The sequence below is a fragment of the Geotrypetes seraphini genome, chromosome 3, assembly GCF_902459505.1.
Source record: "Geotrypetes seraphini chromosome 3, aGeoSer1.1, whole genome shotgun sequence".
Lineage (NCBI taxonomy): Eukaryota > Metazoa > Chordata > Amphibia > Gymnophiona > Dermophiidae > Geotrypetes > Geotrypetes seraphini.
The window spans coordinates 406,878,432-406,898,737 of NC_047086.1; the positions used below are offsets into that span (position 1 = coordinate 406,878,432).

Sequence of the window (20,306 nt, forward strand, 5' to 3'; positions counted from 1 at the left end):
AAGTTTCTCAGCGGAGTACAAATGAGTCTACATTAAAAGTAAAATCTTGGGGACAAGGACTATAAGACATACTGACATACTGGTACATCAATGTAAATAGTCCTCCCCTTTACCTTTGAGTTTCACAATACCAGTTCTTCACTTCCTCCTATTGCTAGCATATCTTTTTTTTTTTTTAAAGTCTTTGCTATTTTTCTTCCATTTGTATCTTTGCTTTCCTGACTACTTTACCAGCTTCTCTTTAGCTTTTCCAGATATTTTCACCTGTCTCTTTTCTAAGCTGAAATGCTCTCGTCACATTAGCCTTTCCTCATAGGGAAGTCGTCCCATATCCTCTTATTAATTTCATCACCCTTTTCTAATTCCCGCTATATCTTTTTTGAGATGCAGTGAGGGTACCAGAATTGTACAGTATATTCAAGGTGCAGTTGCATCATGGATCAGTACAAAGGCATTATAACATGCTAATTTTTGTTTCCCATTCCTTTCCTGATAATTCCTAATATTTTATTTGCTTTCTTAGCTTCTGATGCACACTGAGCAGAAGGTTTCTTTTTTTTTTTTTTTTTTTTTTTTTTTCTGTTTGTAAATCTTTATTCATTTTTTTGTGTTACAACAAGTGTTACAAATAAACTCAATAGAAACTTAAATACACACTTGACTAACTCATATATTAATATCAAGTTTAACATTAATATAATAATCCCCTGTCCCACCCTCCTTCCCAACCAATAATACATAAATCAATTTTATTGTACATTTTTTAAATATTAATTTAGTATGTAATAATCAAAATTGAACAGCCCACCCCATTCCCCTCTTTACAATTATCTTATCATGGGAAAAGTTCATTAGAGAAATAATGTTAACGGTCTTCAGATATTTCCAATTTTTATTTATAGGAAAAATTATCTTTCTTTACAAAAATCAGTTAATGGTCCCCATATTTTTTGAAATTTATTCATGTATCCTTTGTGTGTTGCAATAGCGAGTTCCATTTTGTATATGTGGCATACCGAATTCCACCAAAACATATAATTCAATCTATCATGTTGTTTCCAATTGGATGTAATTTGTTGTATTGCAATTCCAGTTAAAATAAATAAAAGTTTGTTATTACTAGATGAAATTTGGCTTTTTGCTCTCATGGTTGTTCCAAATAATATAGTATCATATGTCAAGGCTACCGGATTTTCTAACAATCTGTTAATTTGGGGCCAAATTGATTTCCAGAATGATAGGATAAATGGACAAAAGAATAAAAGATGATCTAGTGTCCCAATTTCAATATGACAGTGCCAGCATCTATTAGATCTTGAACTATCTATTTTTTGTAAACGAGTAGGGGTCCAAAAAGCTCTATGAAGAAGAAAAAACCAAGTTTGTCTCATGGATGCTGACACCGTACATTTTAGCCTCCAAGACCAAAGTCGTGGCCATTGAGATGCACTAATTTGGTGTTTTATCTCAATGCTCCAAATGTCTCTAAGACCATTTTTTGGTTTTTTATTTATATATCCGGATATTAATTTATACCACTGTGCGGCTTTGTGACCTATTGAGTCCATCTGGAAACATAAGAATTCCAAACTGTGATATTTAGCGAGATCTTTCCATTCAGGGAACCCTTCCTGAATAGATTGCTTCAATTGCAACCATTTAAAATATTGTGTTTTATTGAGACCAAATTTTTGTTGCAATTGTGAAAACTCCAGCAATTTATCATTTTTAATTACATCATCCAGAGTGCGGATGCCTGCTATCATCCAATGTTTCCAGATGACTTTAAAACCGCCAATTTTGATCTTGGGGTTTAGCCATATAGTTTGGTTGGTTGATTTACTAATTGGAATTTGAGTAAGATTACTTATGTATTTTAGAGTTTTCCAGGTATCCATAAATATTTTATGATCTTTGTATAACCTTGGCATCTTGATACTAACTACATGATTAAGACGTAATGGAAATATAAGCCTCCATTCTAGCCAAAACCAGTCTGGAATATTATCTGTGGGTTCTGGGAGGATCCAATACATACCATGACGTAAGATATAGGCTTGATGATACCTATAAAAGTTGGGAAAATTTACCCCTCCCTCCTTAATTGGTTTTTGTAATGACGCTAGAGCAATTCTTGGTTTTTTATTAAGCCATATAAATTTTGTCAAAGTCCTATTTATTTTTGTATAAAACGAATCTTGAAAGAAAACTGGTATCATCCCCATTTGGTAACATACTACAGGTAAAATCATCATTTTTACCGTTTGTACTCTTCCCCACCAAGATAAATGCAAAGGATTCCATTGCTCGCACATTTCTGTTACTTTTTGTAATAAGCATTTTTCATTAATTTTCATTGTTTCATCTACTGTTTTTGTTATCAAAATTCCAAGATATTTAATATATTCTTCCTTCCAAACAAAAGGGAATGTATCAAATAAACCTTTTGTACAATGTATATTTAGTGGAAGAATCTCTGATTTATTCCAATTAATTTTATATCCTGAAAAATTTCCAAATTTCTCAATCAATTCAAGTAGATGTGGAATGGTGGATTCTGGATTTTTCAGATATAGTAATAAATCATCTGCATAAGCAGATACCTTATATTCTTTATCTGAATGAGGTATACCCTGTATCTCCTTAGCTTGTTGGATGGCTAATATTAAGGGTTCTAAAACAATATCAAACAGCAAAGGGGATAAGGGACATCCTTGTCTAACTCCTCTCTGTAGATTAAATTTTTCTGAAAACGTATTATTAATATATAGTCTAGCAGAAGGGGAGCTATACATTGTTTGTATCATTTGTATAAATCCAGGACCTATACCAAACCATTCCATTGCTTGATACATAAAAGGCCATTCTACTCTATCAAAGGCCTTTTCTGCGTCTAATGAAATTGCAAAAGTAGGTTCATTCATTTTCTTTGTTAAATATAACATATGGAATGTTAATCTGGTATTGTGAGATGAATGTCTTTGAGCAACGAATCCTGTTTGATGCATACCTATTATATGGGGGAGAGCTTTAGCTAATCTTAGCGCAAGTATTTTTGCTAATAATTTTCCATCTACATTTATTAAAGATATTGGTCTATAGTTTGAGACCAAAGTGGGATCTTTATTGGACTTTGGCAAAACAATAGTCAAAGATTCTGCTATAGTGCCTTTAATACAACCTTTATTGAGCTGATATTGATAGAGATTTAATAAATAGGGTAGTAAAAAATTTTGAAATGTTTTATAAAATTCCACTGTATATCCATCACCACCTGGAGCGGATCCAACTCTAAGGGACTTCAAAGCTGTTCCTAATTCTTTTAGTGATATTGGTTCTTCCAAACTTCGTTTTATATGTTCAGGAATTTTTGGACCCTCTAACATTTTTAAAAATTCAAAACCATCTTTTTCTTTATTTGGATAATTTTCGGAAGAATAAAGAGATTTATAAAATTTCAAGAATTGTTTTAAAATAGGTTCAATTTGTGTATATGTATTTCCATTTTCATCTTTTATTGCTATTAATTTTGTTTTTCTTTTTTTCGCTTTAAGATAGTTTGCCAATATTCTTCCTGATTTGTTTGAATTACCATAATACAATGTTTGTTGAGAAAATAAATCTTTTCTAATCATCTTAGATGAGATCTCATTATATTTACCTTTTAATTTTAATAATTCTTGTTGAATAGAATATTCCCATTTTTCTATAAGTTTTGATTCTAAATTTTTAATCTCTTTTTCTAAGATTAAAAATTGTTTTTTAATTTGTTTTTTTAGAAAAGCCGAATAAGAAATTATTTGTCCTCTAATTGATGCCTTAAAAGCATCCCATAAAGTTTCTCTGTTAATATCATCATTATCATTTATTTGAAAAAATTCTTTCATTTTTGTTAGAAGATTTTCACAAAAGTTTTGGTCAACCAACAGTGTATTATCCATTTTCCAAATTGGTCTGTTATTATTTTGATCTGTAGTTTTAATTTTGATCCACACTCCACCATGGTCAGATAGAATAATTGGATCAATGGCTGCTTGTGTCACTTGATGTGCAAGATGATTTGAAGTAAAGATATAATCTATTCTTGAAAAAGAATTGTGAACATGAGAACAGAAAGAAAATTCCCGACCATCAAAATGAAGTATTCTCCATATATCTATTAAATCACAAGATTGAATTAAATTATCTAGTCCCATAGATTTCATAACTCTACTTGGGTTTTTATCTAATAAAGGATCCATTACAGCATTGAAGTCCCCTGCTACTATAAGATTTGAAGTAGCCAGTGGTGTGATCAGTTGTTGAAGAGTTTTAAAGAATTCATTTTGGTTCGAATTAGGGGCGTATATATTGATTAACGTCATGGTAGTATTTCCCATATTCATTTCCACCATTATCCATCTTCCATGAATATCTGAAGCTTTTAGTTTAAATGAAGCAGAGCATTTTTTATTAATTAAAATAGCAACACCTGCCTTTTTCCCTATAGCTGGTGAGAAAAAACACTGTTTGACCCAGCCTCCTTCTAACTTTTTAGATTCTATATGTGAAAGGTGGGTCTCTTGTATAAGGCATATATCTGCATCTTGCCTTTTTAAAAATGATAGTGCTTTTTTCCTTTTTATCATATGATTTAGACCGTTAACATTTAAAGACATAATTTTAATATCCATTTATTTTTAAATTTTCAGGTATTAAATTATGTATATTTTCCCAATGTTTTAAGTATTTCATTTCTCTTTTTTCCTTTATTCCCATGATTTCCTTATATATTTCCCTTTTATTCCCTCCCATCCCTCTTATCCCTCCCTTCCCCCCCTTATTAATTACGAAAACTTGGATACGCAGGTTGAGGTTAGATTTAGATAACTCCGACAAGCTATTAATAATTATCTAAAGTACTACCATTTTTTCATTCTTATGTATTGAAAGATTATTTTCTGTATTTGTATATTTTTAAATCCATAAGAATGATTATATTAAATCAATTATATCTAAGAACATTTCAATTACTATTCATTCCTTTTCAGGTGGTATATTATTTTTACTTTAAAGAGCTTTCCAATTTAGCCTTTTTCCTCAGAACTGTAACAAGAGTCTCTAGCACAGGAATCCTCCCGTCTCTTATATTCATTATTTTCTTATAATTCACGAGAGAGTTGTCAATTAAGAGAAGCTAACACTCCCATCAGTGTTTTGTAAGTTCTGTCTCAGTAGCATACTCTCTAGACATCTATGATTTTAAAGTATCTGAGGCCTGTGCAGACGAGAGTGAAGTCCTGTGCCAAAAACCCTTCTTTTATCTCCCATATATGATTCCCAGGTTGAACTATTGTGGATACTAAATTCAACTTAATAAATAAAAGAACATAATATTTGCGTTTCAGATTTATTCTTTTCATATATTTCGTATTTGAAATGCATTTTAATGTATCTGAAACGCAAAATTAAATCCGAATTACCACCTTCAACCGGAAATACAACAAACCAATTACTTCATTTTTAAAAATCTTCGTTGTGATTGAAGGATGATATTCTTTCTCACTATTACTCCGCTTTCAAAATTTCGCATTCAATCAGTACATTTTTAAGTTTGATGAAGAAACTTTCTTCGTCATCATTTGAGTTCGGAGATGTGTTTCAAATCATTTACGTTCCTGCCATTAAGTTTATTCTATTTATTCTGAGTAGAATTCTAGAATTTTTGTATTTTTAATATTTAATACATATTTGTACAAATGCTTCAAAGGTCATAACATAATAAAATAAAGAGGGAGACAAACGGAAAGAAACACCAAAGGGGAAAGATGGATACAAAAGGAACAGCAGTAAAGGATACATCAAATAAATTTTTAGGTGGGGGAAGGACAAACCAAAAGTTTCAAGTTTAATAAAGATTTGATTGATCGCTTAATCAGAATTCTAAGCGAAGTACATATTACTAAAATTACAAAATTTAGGGAACAATACAACAAATGACAAAACTAAGTCTTACAAGACTAATGAATAACTCTACAGACCCATGAAACACAAGGAGATGAAGGGGAAGGAAATACAATTTGCTTGATAGTAAATAAGACGTTCAAGGGAAAAACAAGAGGGATGGAAAAATCAGTATACTTCAAAGAAGCTATACAGTGAAGTTAAAATCTGGCCACAAGACTGGCTTACTGATTATAGGATAGAAAAGGCACATGAAGGGGCAAAGGGGTGAGCAAAGGGCCTCAAAAAAAAGGAACCACGCTGACAAATAATCATGGCTTGAAAACATACTTTAAATAATGAATGCATCTTGGAACAAGAAAGTTTTTAGGCCTGATTTAAATTTAGACACACAGTGTTCTTGTCTCAGATGGATAGGGAGGGAGTTCCACAGCGAGGGTGCAACAACGGAGGAAATGGTTTTACGTGTAGTATCGTGCACAATTTGACGCATGGAAGGGATTGCAAGGAGAGACTGCTGAGTTGAGCGGAGCATCCTTGAGGTAGAATAAGGGGTCAGAAATCTGTCAATAAAAGTAAGCGAGTGAACGGATTGAACTTTAAATTCCAGAAATAATGTTTTAAAGGTGATCCTATGCACCACTGGAAGCCAATGAGCATCTTTGAAGAGGAGCATTAGATCTCGTTAAACAGCAAAAGATATTGTGGACCTTGCTTTTCTGCAGGAAACGCACTTGATCTCTGATGAACATGAGAAATTTAAGTGTTGGTGGGTGGGTAAAGTGGTTGGAATAGCAGCCGTTCATCAAAAGGCCGGAGTATTTAATCTTATTTCGGAAGAACCTGGTTGTCACGGCGAGTAATGTCTAGGCGGATCCTTTGGGCAGGTTCGTTTTGGCTCATGTCATCTTAAACAGACAACCTCTTCTACTTTGCAATGTATACGCTTCAAATGTCTATGAGAAATCATTCCCCTTCTGTGTTCCTCCTTTGATCTTCTTTATGTATAACGTTTGCTTCATCCTGGTGAGAGAGACTATACTCACTTATCACAGGCTCACAGTTCCCAATCATGAATCGATTGCTAGTTGTTATCTAAGAGTTTGTTCTCTTGCACACGTTTGGCTGAGATAGGTCCTTATTGCGATTCAGATCACGCCCTTATTTGGTGTGCACTAGATGTAAGCCAGAGACCGTACCTATCGTTGGAGGTTCCTTCGGGCTTTATACAGAGATACTGGCTTCTTGGATTACTTACTTAATAGGTGGCGTGATTTCCAGGTCTACAACACGGTGCATATAGATGATCAAGGTTCTATTGGGAAACAGCAAAGGTAGTCTTAACTAGTATAAGCTATGATTTCCCCCCTTTTCAGAGGAGGGCTTGAGACCGTTGGATCCTTTGTTTGGAGAGGCTAGTGCGGGTGGACAGGATGTGGTACACCTGTCATCCCTGAATTATTAAATTCTAAAATATTGCCTATTATGGTCTCTACCTTTAACGCTTTCGTTCAGCTAGGGTCTTTACCATCCTCGTTACGAGAGGCCCACAGGCTGAGATCCAACTCTTCTATGCTTTTATTGCCTTATTTCGCTTTTGAATACAGAGGCGAAACTGTTTGTAAAGATCTTGGATAATCGCTTGGCCCGCATCCTTCCTCATCTAATTGCAGACCCACAGGTAGGCTTTGTTAGAGATCGTAAAGTACCGCGTAATCTTAGGAAGATACTCGCTTCTATAGAATATGTAGCGCATCATAGTCTGCCGTTTTTGCTCTTGAGCTTTAATGCGGAGAAGGCTTTCAATCAGGTTTCTTAGAGGTTTTTGATTGCCACTTTACAGAACTATGGTTTTACGGGACTCTTCTTGGACATCATTTCTGCACTTTATGCTTCCCCTTTGGCATCTGTTTGGGTCAAATGAGTACTATCTGATTCCTTCGAGATCAAACGGGGTGGTCACCAGGGATGTCTGTTGTCACCTCTCTTATTTTATTTTGATTTTGGATCCTTTGATATGTGATATATATATATATATATATTCTCTATTATCCTCCAGGTACTTTAGTTAGATTGTGAGCCTTCGGGACAGTAAGGGAATTTTTCAAGTACCTTTCTTATTTCTAATCTTAATGTATATTTTCTGTAAACCGCTTAGAACCTAACGGATGTAGCGGTATATAAGAAATAAATTACATTACATTACATTACATATATTACAGACTACCGATATTCGTGGGGGTTCGCATAGGTGCATCTAAATTCAATGTGTCAGCTTTTGCAGATGATCTGGTTCACCTTACTGACCTGGAGTCTTCTCTGTGCGCCTTGCTGGCGATAATGGAAGAATATGGAGATTTTTTTTTTTTTTTGGGGGGGGGGGGTCAAATTAAATCTGGATAAATCGCTGGCTCTTGTGACTAGCGGTGTGCCCCAGGGCTCGGTACTTGGACCCATCTTATTTAATATCTTCATAAATGACCTAGAAGAAGGAACAACCAGTGAGATCATCAAGTTCGCAGACAACACAAAGCTATGCCAAACAATCAGATCGCAGAAGGATAGCAAGGGACTTATGTCAGTTAGAGAAATGGGCAGAGAAATGGTAGATAAAATTTAATGTGGAAAAGTGCAAAGTAATGCATTTAGGCAGAAAGAACAAGGAACACGAATATAGAATGTCAGGTGTAACCCTGAGTAAGAGCGAACAGGAAAATGACCTGGGTGTACTGATAGATAAGACCCTGAAACCATTGGCACAATGTGTGGCAGTGGCAAAGAAGGCAAATAGAATGTTAGGCATCATAAAGAAGGGAATCACGAGTAGATCGGAGAGAGTTATAATGCCGCTCTGTAGAGAATGGTCAGACCACACATGGAATACTGTGTCCAACATTGGTCTCCCAACCTAAAGAAGGATATAAAACTGCTGGAGAGGGTGCAGAGACGAGCAACGAAGCTAATAAAAGGTATGGAGAACTTTGAATATGAAGAATAACTTAAGAGACTGGGATTGTTCTCCCTGGAGAAAAGGAGACTGCGAGGGGATATGATTGAGACTTTCAAGATACTGAAAGGAATTGACAAAATAGAGCAGGAAAACAAATTATTTACAATGTCCAATGTGACACAGACAAGAGGACATGGACTGAAGCTAAGGGGGGACAAGTCCAGGACAAATATCAGGAAGTTCTGCTTCACGCAACGAGTGGTGGACACCTGGAATGCTCTCCCAGAGGAGGTTATTGCGGAATCCACCATTCTAGGATTTAAAAGCAAACTAGATGCACATAGAGGCATAGAGGGATATGGGTGACTAAAATTACGCCAGGTGTACACCTGACTGGGCCTCCGCATGTGCGGATCGTCGGACTTGATGGACCGAAGGCCTGATCCGGAGATGGCAATTCTTATGTTCTTATAGATCTGTGCAGGAGGGTTGGGGTGGGCCATGTCTGTTGAAGTGGTCTGACCATTCCTTTCAATATCTTGGGGTTCAATTAACGCCTTCTACCTCACAACTTAAGGAGACTAACCTGACTTTGTTGATAAACTATGTTCCCAACATTTGGATAGCTGGACATTTCCTATTTCTCTCCATGATAGAATCCATCTATTCAAAATGATGATTTTCCCGAAATGGCTCTGTCTTACAACTCCTGCTCATCCATTTTCTCAGCCCCCTGCATCGAGAGAGGAGCGTGGGAGCCCTGCTCCGCCCCCCTCCCGACACAGGAAGCGGACCTTTTGAAGAAAAACTCCATCGGAGGAGCCTGTCCTCATTCTCAGCCCCCTGCATCGAGAGAGGAGCGTGGGAGCCCTGCTCCGCCCCCCTCCCGACACAGGAAGCGGACCTTTTGAAGAAAAACTCCATCGGAGGAGCCTGTCCTCATTCTCAGCCCCCTGCATCGAGAGAGGAGCGTGGGAGCCCTGCTCCGCCCCCCTCCCGACACAGGAAGCGGACCTTTTGAAGAAAAACTCCATCGGAGGAGCCTGTCCTCATTCTCAGCCCCCTGCATCGAGAGAGGAGCGTGGGAGCCCTGCTCCGCCCCCCTCCCGACACAGGAAGCGGACCTTTTGAAGAAAAAACTCCATCGGAGGAGCCTGTCCTCATTCTCAGCCCCCTGCATCGAGAGAGGAGCGTGGGAGCCCTGCTCCGCCCCCCTCCCGACACAGGAAGCGGACCTTTTGAAGAAAAAACTCCATCGGAGGAGCCTGTCCTCATTCTCAGCCCCCTGCATCGAGAGAGGAGCGTGGGAGCCCTGCTCCGCCCCCCTCCCGACACAGGAAGCGGACCTTTTGAAGAAAAACTCCATCGGAGGAGCCTGTCCTCATTCTCAGCCCCCTGCATCGAGAGAGGAGCGTGGGAGCCCTGCTCCGCCCCCCTCCCGACACAGGAAGCGGACCTTTTGAAGAAAAACTCCATCGGAGGAGCCTGTCCTCATTCTCAGCCCCCTGCATCGAGAGAGGAGCGTGGGAGCCCTGCTCCGCCCCCCTCCCGACACAGGAAGCGGACCTTTTGAAGAAAAACTCCATCGGAGGAGCCTGTCCTCATTCTCAGCCCCCTGCATCGAGAGAGGAGCGTGGGAGCCCTGCTCCGCCCCCCTCCCGACACAGGAAGCGGACCTTTTGATAAGAAACTTCTTCGGAGGTGCCTGTCCTCTACCTCAGCCCCCTGCATCGAGAGAGGAGCGTGGGAGCCCTGCTCCGCCCCCCTCCCGACACAGGAAAGCAGACCTTTGAAGAAAAACTCCATCGGAGGAGCCTGTCCTCATCTTCAACCCCCTGCATCGTGAGAGGAGCGTGGGAGCCCTGCTCCGCCCCCCTCCCGACACAGGAAAGCAGACTTTTATTGTTTGTTTAAAGACTACTTGTTAACCCTCACACAAGCTGCATGCTCTCTAACAAACACAGCAGCATACACAACTTACTATAATCAACAACAGTAACTCTCTCAATCCTCTTTAACTTAACTGATTGCTCTCTAGCTCCTTCCTTTCCTGTCCTTTGCTGTCTCCTAGCTATCTCCTTCTCTACTTGCTCCTCCAGCTGCCCCAATAACACTTCAGCTCCAAGCTCCTGATCTAATTTTATCAAAACTGACCCACCAAACTTTAACTCAACAATAGGACCAAACCAAGACTTGATAGTGAGTTTCCCTGATTCCCTCCAACCTAACGCCCCATTCTCCCATCCTGCCATGCCTCTAATTACCCAGGCCACCACCCCCCCCACCCCTCTGCCCACCACCTTACAATCCACCCTCCTGCCCATTCCCACGCCCAGCACTCCCACTACACTCCTTACAACACTATACTTCACCATCCCCATTATTACAGGCCAAGGCAGATACAGTGATATCTCCCCCCAACCTAAAAAAAGCCGCTCCAGAAACCCTGCCAACCTCATCCCCATCCTTCCCTCTCCACAAACCCCCTCTCACAACACACTCAAACTGGCACTCATCAATACAAGATCAGTCAACAATAAATCCTTCCTCCTACATGACCTCATCTGCGACAAGACTTGGGACGCCCTCATGATCACTGAAACCTGGCTCCAAGACAACGAGGGGATAACGCTAGGCGAACTATGTCCTCCAGGCTACCAAGCTCTAACCTGCTCACGTACCTCGGGGAAAGGAGGTGGAGTGACTTCCATTATCAAAACCTCCGCCACACCAAAATTAATAAACTCCATCAACATTCCCTCCCTAGAAGCTATTGCGTTCACCTTAGGCCACAAACAAAAAACCGCCCTCATACTCCTCTACAGATCCCCCAACTCCCCAGCAGATACCCTAGAAACCCTCCTCGAATTCATCACTGAACTAACCATCTCACACAAACACATGACAATCCTAGGAGATTTTAACTTCCCAGACTACCCCAACACCTCAGGACAAATTGACAACTTCCTCTCCTCCCTCTCCGACCTAGGATTCCACCAAGCTATAACCACCCCCACACACTCAGCAGGCAATATCTTAGACTTGCTCTTCACCCTCAGAGACCCAACGGCAGAGCCCCAGCAAACTTACACCTCCACACCTGTCCCATGGTCAGACCACCACCTCATTGAATTTGAACTCCCACTCGATACTGCCCTAACCCCACATAAAGATCCCACCCCCCCCACCCAACGTCAACTCCCTAATTCAGTCAACCCTCAAGATATGGCCGCAGGTATTCGCACCCTAAATAAATCTTGTACCCAACATCCCCTATCAATTGACCAAGCAGCCGCCACATGGCACTCTAACATCCAATCCCTCTATAACAACCTGGTCCAGACAAAAACAACCAAAATAATCACCAACAAACCATCTGCTCCCTGGTACACAAATGACCTCCGATCCATAAAACGATCCCTGAGAAAAGCAGAAAGGATCTGGGCCAAACACCCGGACAATGAAACCAAAACCCACTGGAAAAGCATATCCACCACATACAAAACTGCCATTCTAGAAGCAAAAAAGACCTACTACGCTCGTCTCCTACAACAAGCCCCTTCTAGATCTAAACAACTGTTCACCCTCACCAACCATCTCTTCACCAACGCCCAAAGGAATAATCAAACCAACCAAACAGAACTCGATAGCGAAACTCTCTCGGACTTCTTCCAGTCCAAAGTACAAAAAATCCGAGATAACCTCGACGTCAACACCAAACCCAATCCCACTCAGCTCCAGCCAATTCTATATACCCCTCCTTCCACCACTCTCTCCCAATTTCATCCTACCACTCATGCTGAGGTCCTCGAAACTCTGAGTGAACTCAAACCCTCCAACACCATCCTCGACCCCTGCCCGTCCAGCCTCCTACTATCTGCCGGAGACGCCATGGCAGAATCCATCCTCCCCATTATTAACACCTCTCTAACTACTGGAACTGTCCCCCTCAGCTGGAAATCAGCTATTATCAAGCCCACTCTCAAAAAACCCTCCCTTGATCCTAACGAACCTGGCAACTATCGCCCAGTCTCCAACCTCCCAATTGTCTCCAAACTCCTTGAACGACTTGTGCTCCACCGCCTACACCCTTTCATTGAAGAACAAGCTGCCCTATCCCCAGCCCAATCCGGCTTCTGTAAAGGCCACAGCACAGAATCAGTACTCCTTGATATCATCGACGACAGCTGGTCAATACTCGACAAAGGCAATGACGCCCTACTAGTCCTACTTGACCTTAGCGCTGCCTTCGACACAGTTGACCACCACCTACTCACATCTAGACTCCACGACCTCGGAATCAGAGACACAGCCCTCCAATGGTTCACCTCCTTCCTTCACCAAAGGACCCAAACTGTCCTACTAGGGACACATAAATCTAACCCTAAACCTATCAAATATGGTGTTCCTCAAGGCGCCCTTCTATCCCCCCTTCTATTCAACCTCTACATCAAACCCGTCATCGATATAGCGCAAAAATACAAAATCAAAATCCACTCTTATGCAGATGACATCCAACTGCTCCTCCCCTTAGGCGAAAACCGGCCATCCCAAATTGCCAACCTCGAACTCTGCCTCACTGACATGAAAACTTGGATGTCAAACAACAAGCTTCAACTTAACGCCTCCAAAACCGAACTCCTATGGATCAGAAACAAAAACACCAAATACCTACGACCTACACTAACATGGGATTCCACTCTACTAACAGCAACAGATCAAGTTCGCAGCCTAGGAGTAACCCTAGACGGACACCTATCCCTATCTGCCCACATATCCCAAGTAGTCTCCACCTCCTTCTACTACCTTCGCCAACTGAAAAGGATTAAACCCTACATCTCCACACCAGACCTCGCCCAACTCCTATACGCATATGTCCTCTCCAGAATGGATTATTGTAACTCCCTATTTAATGGACTAACCAAAAATAATATCAAACGCCTCCAACGGGTCCAAAATGCAGCCATCCGCCTCCTACACAACCTCAACTACCACGATTCCATCTCCCCGGCACTCCATGCTGAACACTGGCTCCCAATTAGCCAACGCTGTACTTTCAAAGCCCTGACAATTGCCCACAAGAGAATTTATTCCACCACCCCCTCCTACATAAAATCCAAGCTACCCATCTACAACCCCACTCGCACCCTCCGCTCAAAGTCAGAGACACGCCTATGCACCCCCCCCGGAAGATCCCTGCTCACAGAAACAGCCCACAAACGATCCTACAGCCACTTCATTCCACACCTTTGGAACCAACTCCCCCCCCAACTTAGACAACAGAACTCATTATTAACTTTCAGGAAATCGGTAAAGACCCTCCTCTTCAACTAAAGATCTCCTCTGTCTTCTCCCCCCTTACGCCCCCCTCCATTCCCCTTTCTCCTCCCAAAACTCCAAGCTAACCCTCTCTTACTCTCTCCACCAACAAATTGTATCTAAACGCATATAACTTTCCTTAAACTAAACTACTGTATTTCCCCCTTCTCTCTTTCTGCTATACTCTCCCTGTGCTCAATTCTCTCCAAAATCTATAAATCCAATTACTAAACCTGTTGTATTACTTATATATCTATTTACTCTCCACTATGTATGTTCATTGTAGACCGTTCTGAGCTACTGGGAGGACGGGATAGAAATCCAAATAAATAAATAAATAATAAAATAAATAAATTTGTTAAGAAAAGATCTTCTTGTTTTATATAGGCTTTTGTCTACATTTTTTGGAGGGAAAAGAAACCTCGCATGACCTTTCGTTTTTTGTTAGGATCATGATCCCATGACGGAATGAGTATCCCAGATATGAAGAAATACAATCAGGCCTGTTTACTTTAATATCTTGGGGGACTGTATTTCGGTTCAAGAGACATACACCTGCTTTGATTATGAATTGGCCTTTTATCATCCTTGGCATCTGAACTCTCTTCTACAGGCACCTAGGCCTTCTCTTTCTATTCACTTGCGACCTAGTTTACTGTTGGGTTCCCTGCAGGATGCCTAGAGAATTTGTGACCTTGATGGGGGGGGATATCGGACCAATTGCTTATTCAGGGTAATCTCCAATTTCTGCCAGGACATGAGAACCCAAGCTTCCAGAGGTGGGCCAAATTAAGCTTGACTTTATCTTGTAGCGTGGCCGGCCCTCAAGACTAGCGGTGACCGGCCCACGCTTATAATATTCTCTTAGCGTGCTTCCCCAAGAGGGAGGAAGACCCTGTTGTGGATAAACTATCCTGTATCCAAAAACAATATGGCTTCACACAGGTAGGTTTCAAAAGAAAGAACTCAAATTTATCGTTCATCCGAACAGGTCCAAACAAAAAAGGCATAAAAGGTAAAAGTCTCAAAAAGTCATGGCAATAATAGTGCAAACAAAATAATATTGTGCCTACCAGCCTGGTCTGGTTAATTCTCCCAGAGTTTTACTAATGTCCCAGGTAAGTTCTACTGGCAAGTAGTGAGAACAGTCCAAAGTATAGTAGAGTTTCTGGCAGCCTTTAACTCTCAAACAAAAAAAAACTTTGAGCAGTAAAAATGTAGCCGTGCTTCTCCCTTCCCTTCAAGCATACAGGAGCGGAAGGATATGAGCTTTACCAATACAGCTCCTTGGTACAGCAAAGCACAAATGAAAAATATAACCCCCCAATCATACTATCCGGCAGTCATGCAAACTTACTCCCAATCTTCAGGGTTTCCACAGTTCTCCCAGCAACGCTATGCCCATGTGGCTTAATTGTCCTTAAGCCAAGTTCCTGCAGCAAGTCACTCAGCACACAAAAAAGTCCATAACAAAACTCAACTCTGAAAAACACACTCCCAACCAGTTCAGCTTACTTCCATGGCTTCCGTACATAACAGCTCTGGAAGGGAACTGCAATCCATGTCCTCTGGTACCTGGGTCTCCTGTTCTTGCTGGTCTTCCGCTGGGTCAACCATTTCCACGTCTGTGGGCTCGAGAGAAGGTGGAGGTTCCTTCCACCTGGGAACTTCCTTTCCTTCCTTCCTCCTCCTGGACAGCCAGCTCTCCAAGTGTTCTAAGACTGCTGTGCCCCGCCCAGTCCTACTCAGGGGCCGGACTTCTTTCAGCTGAGGCTGCCTTCTGCCCTGTTTAGCCAGCCTCTTACAAAATGGAGGATTTAAAGGGGCCCTGCCAGTTTTCACCAGGCTATGTTCTAAAGCAGGTCTGAACACAGCCTGTGCTTCCTGGTCCTGTTCCTGTTCCTGCCTAACAGGGATAAAGTGGTTAGCCCGGACTAGTTTCAGGGGCTGTTTTTTAAGGGTCTTTACTAGCACAAGGCCGGCATTGGAATCGGGCTTGTGACAATCTCAAGTTCTCCGAGATGATGGATCGCTACAACCTTGGTTGGAACTATAGCAGACAGATGGGATCTTGGCTCAGGATTATTTCGCATACATGCAATTATGGCATTATGTGCGCCCTTTGAATGTTATTGGATTGCGATTTGGTTTGGGTATCAAGCTGAAGGGATTTTTTGATAGATTTGTCAATGAGGGCCTAACCTTTACTTTACAGCACAAAGCCTTGTATTCTCTTTCTCCTGGCAATCTTGGGAGGCCTTGTGTATCAGATGGACACCAGACATAGGCTTGTCACTGCAGGACTAGATGTGGGCTGTTTTCATCAGAAGTATTCCTATTCTTTCTGTGCCTACCAGAGGTTGTGATAAGAGCAGATAGCGTAGCTAGTTTTGAGAAAAGTTTGGACAATTTCCTGGAGGAAAAGTCCATAGTCTGTTATTGAGAAAGACACGGGGAAGCCACTGCTTGCCCTGTATTGGTAGCATGGAATATTGCTATACCTTGGGTTTTGGCCAGGTACTAGTGACCTGGATTGGCCACAGTGAGAACAGGCTACTGGGCTTGATGGACCATTGGTCTGATCCAGTAAGGCTAGTCTTATGTTCTTAGTTTACTGTTTCCACAGTGGCCAATAAAGGGCACAAGTACCTGGCAGAAACCCAGAGTAGCAACATTCCAGAACTGAGATTGAGAGCTTTCAAACTCATGCTGAGGGTGCTCCTTAATTTATAAATTTAAATTTAAGATTATTATGTTTTTAAGTGTGGAGGCTAGGAAACCATATTGCCTGTAATGCCCTAGGGCAGGGGTAGGCAATTCTGGTCCTCAAGAGCCGGAGCCAGGTCAGGTTTTCAGGATATCCACAATAAATATGCATGAGATAGATTTGCAATTCAAGGAGGCAGTGCATGCAAATCCATCTCATACATATTTATTGTGGATATCCTGAAAACCTGACCTGGCTCCGGCTCTCAAGGACCGGAATTGCCTACCCGTGCCCTAGAGCATACCCTGCTTACTTTATTGTGTCTTTTAAGTACCTGATTTTTTTCTTTGGGGCAATTTTTATACAGTTTTTACATGAACCAGGAGGTGCAACTCCCAGCCTTCACACCTATGGGAGTGAAGAAAGCAGCTAGTGTGTTGAAAGTTCTGGATGCACAATAAATTTTGATGTTACTTGGAGGTGACCAATGAGTTCCAGCTGTCTATTCACCTCTTCGTGCTTACAAATGTGACATGTTGGGAGAGATTGGCATCTAAAGTGACCATATCCAGGTGGAACAGGATGACCATATCTTCTGCCTATATTGGAAGTGGAAAGCAGTCTCCAATGGCAGTGAAGGTGCACTTCATTCACAGCATCACTTCATCTTGGGCGGAGTCTAGAGCAGTCTTACCTGCAGAGATTTGCAGGATGGCTATTTAGTCCAATCTCTACATGTTCACTAGATTTTATAGGGTGGATGTGGCTGCTGGACTGGACACCGCTTTTGGATTCTCAGTACTGGCTGCAGGCTCATCTATCCCACCCTAGGAACTGGAGACTGCTCTGATATGCCCTGATAGTCAAGACTACCAGTCCTGTTGCCCAAGAAGGAAAGATTAGGTTCTTACCTTACTAATCTTCATAGTCAGATGTCTTGTTTCTATTGCCTGCTTGATAGGGTCAGGAATGAAGAAGAATTCACTCATAAGAGCTACAGAACTATTGGTGCTAATGGCACACAGGTAGGTGGATCCTTTTTATTATCACCTTGTTTGTTTTGTTGTGGTTAATCAGCATTGTTCTTTAATGTTTGTATTTAGAGCAGAACAGACTTATGTAGTTTCAGGGAGTTTCCCTACACCTCTTAAGTTTGCACTCTAGGACTCACTAGAAGCTTTGCTACCGACTGGGGCCTAGATGCTCTAAAGTCAGCAATTGTCGCTAAACCAGTTTTGACTTGTTTAGCAATGATCACATTTGCCGACCTGTTGCAGAAAATGGCTCACCGTGTGGTTTTCTGCATGATCGTTCATTCTCCTATCCAGCCATGCAAATTAAGTCATTAATATTGAAATGCCATGCAAATTAGCAGAGTAATTGATGCTGTAACATTGCTTTGCGATACACAAAAAAAAGCAAACATTTTTAGTGATCCAAAAAAAGCAGTCGCTTAGGTGTCTTACTGATAGTTCAGCCCTGAAATTAATATATTTATAACCAGCACTGGGATCCCTTCCCTGCGCCAATGAAAATCAGCAGGAGGGATGCCTAAAGTGATGGGAAGTGGAGCATGAAAACAAAATAGTGGGCTCCCTACAATCCTCACGGTTAATGAGGGGTTTTTTTACCCGATGGTCAAGACTACCATTCCTGTTTACGAGAAAGATTAGCAAAGTAAGAACCTAATCTTTCCTTTCAGTAATTACAGAAACGTAGGATGTTTCTTTATGTACCAAATTAGCACTAATAGACCCCAACATATTTTTATTTAAAGTTTGAACAAAGAATATGAACAAAAAAATACATAAAATGTCAAATTTACCATATATTATAATGTTGTAAGTTTTTTTTTTAATTTTTTTATTTTGAAGCTGAAGTTAGGGATCAGTACATTTTTATTGACACAAACTCCACCCAAAATTGCTTCTGACCTCAATGCCAACTCCGCAGCCGTGGTTTAAAGCCCTGTTCACTAGGTTAGCCAGTCTGCTGTTGAAGATAACATCTCTGCTCAGCAGCCCATGGGAAATCCTTCCGTGATCCTAGAAGCTGAAATGCATGGATGTTAAGTGAGTGATCAAGGGCTCTGCCACACCCTCATTTCCTTACACAAAGGTGCATTGGCCAGAATTATCTCCCCCCCCCCCCCCCCGAGCTGGGTATTTATATTCCTCAGGTTTTGTTTTGTTTTTTTTTTTTTTCTCTTGTTGTGTTCTACTGCTGGAAACTGTCAGAACCTTCTATGCCAAGAATTCACAAACCTTATTTTTCGTAAAGGCACGCATAACTGCCAAGTACAATTTATATGCACCCTATGGTTGCATTTTAAAACTGTCTTGAAAAGTACCTTTGCATGGGGGGGCGTGGCTTAACGCGAACACAAGATGGAAGTGTGATCGCAACGCTCCTCTTCAACTAGGCAACGATTTAAAAATAATTTTATCCTCTTACTGCTGAATTCGGGGAAAAACAAGTCTAATTGAAACTTGAAATTGTGGCAACTGATATTGACCTCCTCCGCCGAAATCGGGACAGATCCTGAGAGAGGAGAGCCGAAAATAAGATTGCCGGTTTTTTTTCTCTCAGTGCTGGATCGGCGCGGCATCGGGCAGATAACTGACAGAGTGGAAAAAATCTATCAACGGAGACAATCTGATAATACAGCTGGTATTGAAGGAAGTCCTGAAAGGAAGGAGACAGTGAGGTTGTTTTTTGCCGGCTTTTCTCTGTATTGATGTGGCACGGAGGTGAGGAATGGCTGTTGAAAATTTGAACTGACAGAAGTTTATAGCTTTCTCAGTGCTGGAGCGGCGAGATATTGAAACTTATAAACATATCAGAAGAAATAATTTGAAAACTGCCGACACTGAAGAAAGGCTGAGGGGAAGGTAATTGCTTCTTTTACCGGCTTTTTACTGTGCTGATACGGCGAGGCAGTGAGGGCAGGCTGATAAAAATTGAATTGGCCAACGGAGGAAAAAGGAAAGTTTCAATGCCGTTTTAAAAACTAGTGCTGTCAATGCTACAACTGTGTAAGAAACTGAAACAGGAAGAAAATAAAAAGAAAATCTGTTTCTCAGTTACCGGTATTTTTTAACTGGAGTGACATAGCACAGAAGGCAAGTTACTGACAGTTCCACAATACTGAGGAGGAAACGGTTACAGTTTGAAACTACCTTCCTTCACAAAAACTGAAATAAAGTCCTGAGAGAAAGGAACCTAAAAAGATCTATTACTTCCTCACCGGATTTATATCTGTGCTGAAGACAAGCTCTTTCACTGGACAAAGTGGTTGAAAAAAAAATATATTTGCTGTGAAGAAGTAAAATCGGAAAAAAGGAAAAAAAGAGAATCAAGAAAGGTGCAGGAGAATGGCAAGCACCC

At 41.1% G+C, this 20,306-nt stretch overlaps 1 protein-coding gene across 1 annotated transcript in view; it reads left to right on the forward strand.

Annotated features, from left to right (window-relative positions):
- The window catches only part of SDE2 (SDE2 telomere maintenance homolog), a 63,685-nt gene that overhangs the window by 21,169 nt on the left and 22,210 nt on the right, over positions 1-20,306 (forward strand). The window lies entirely within an intron of this gene.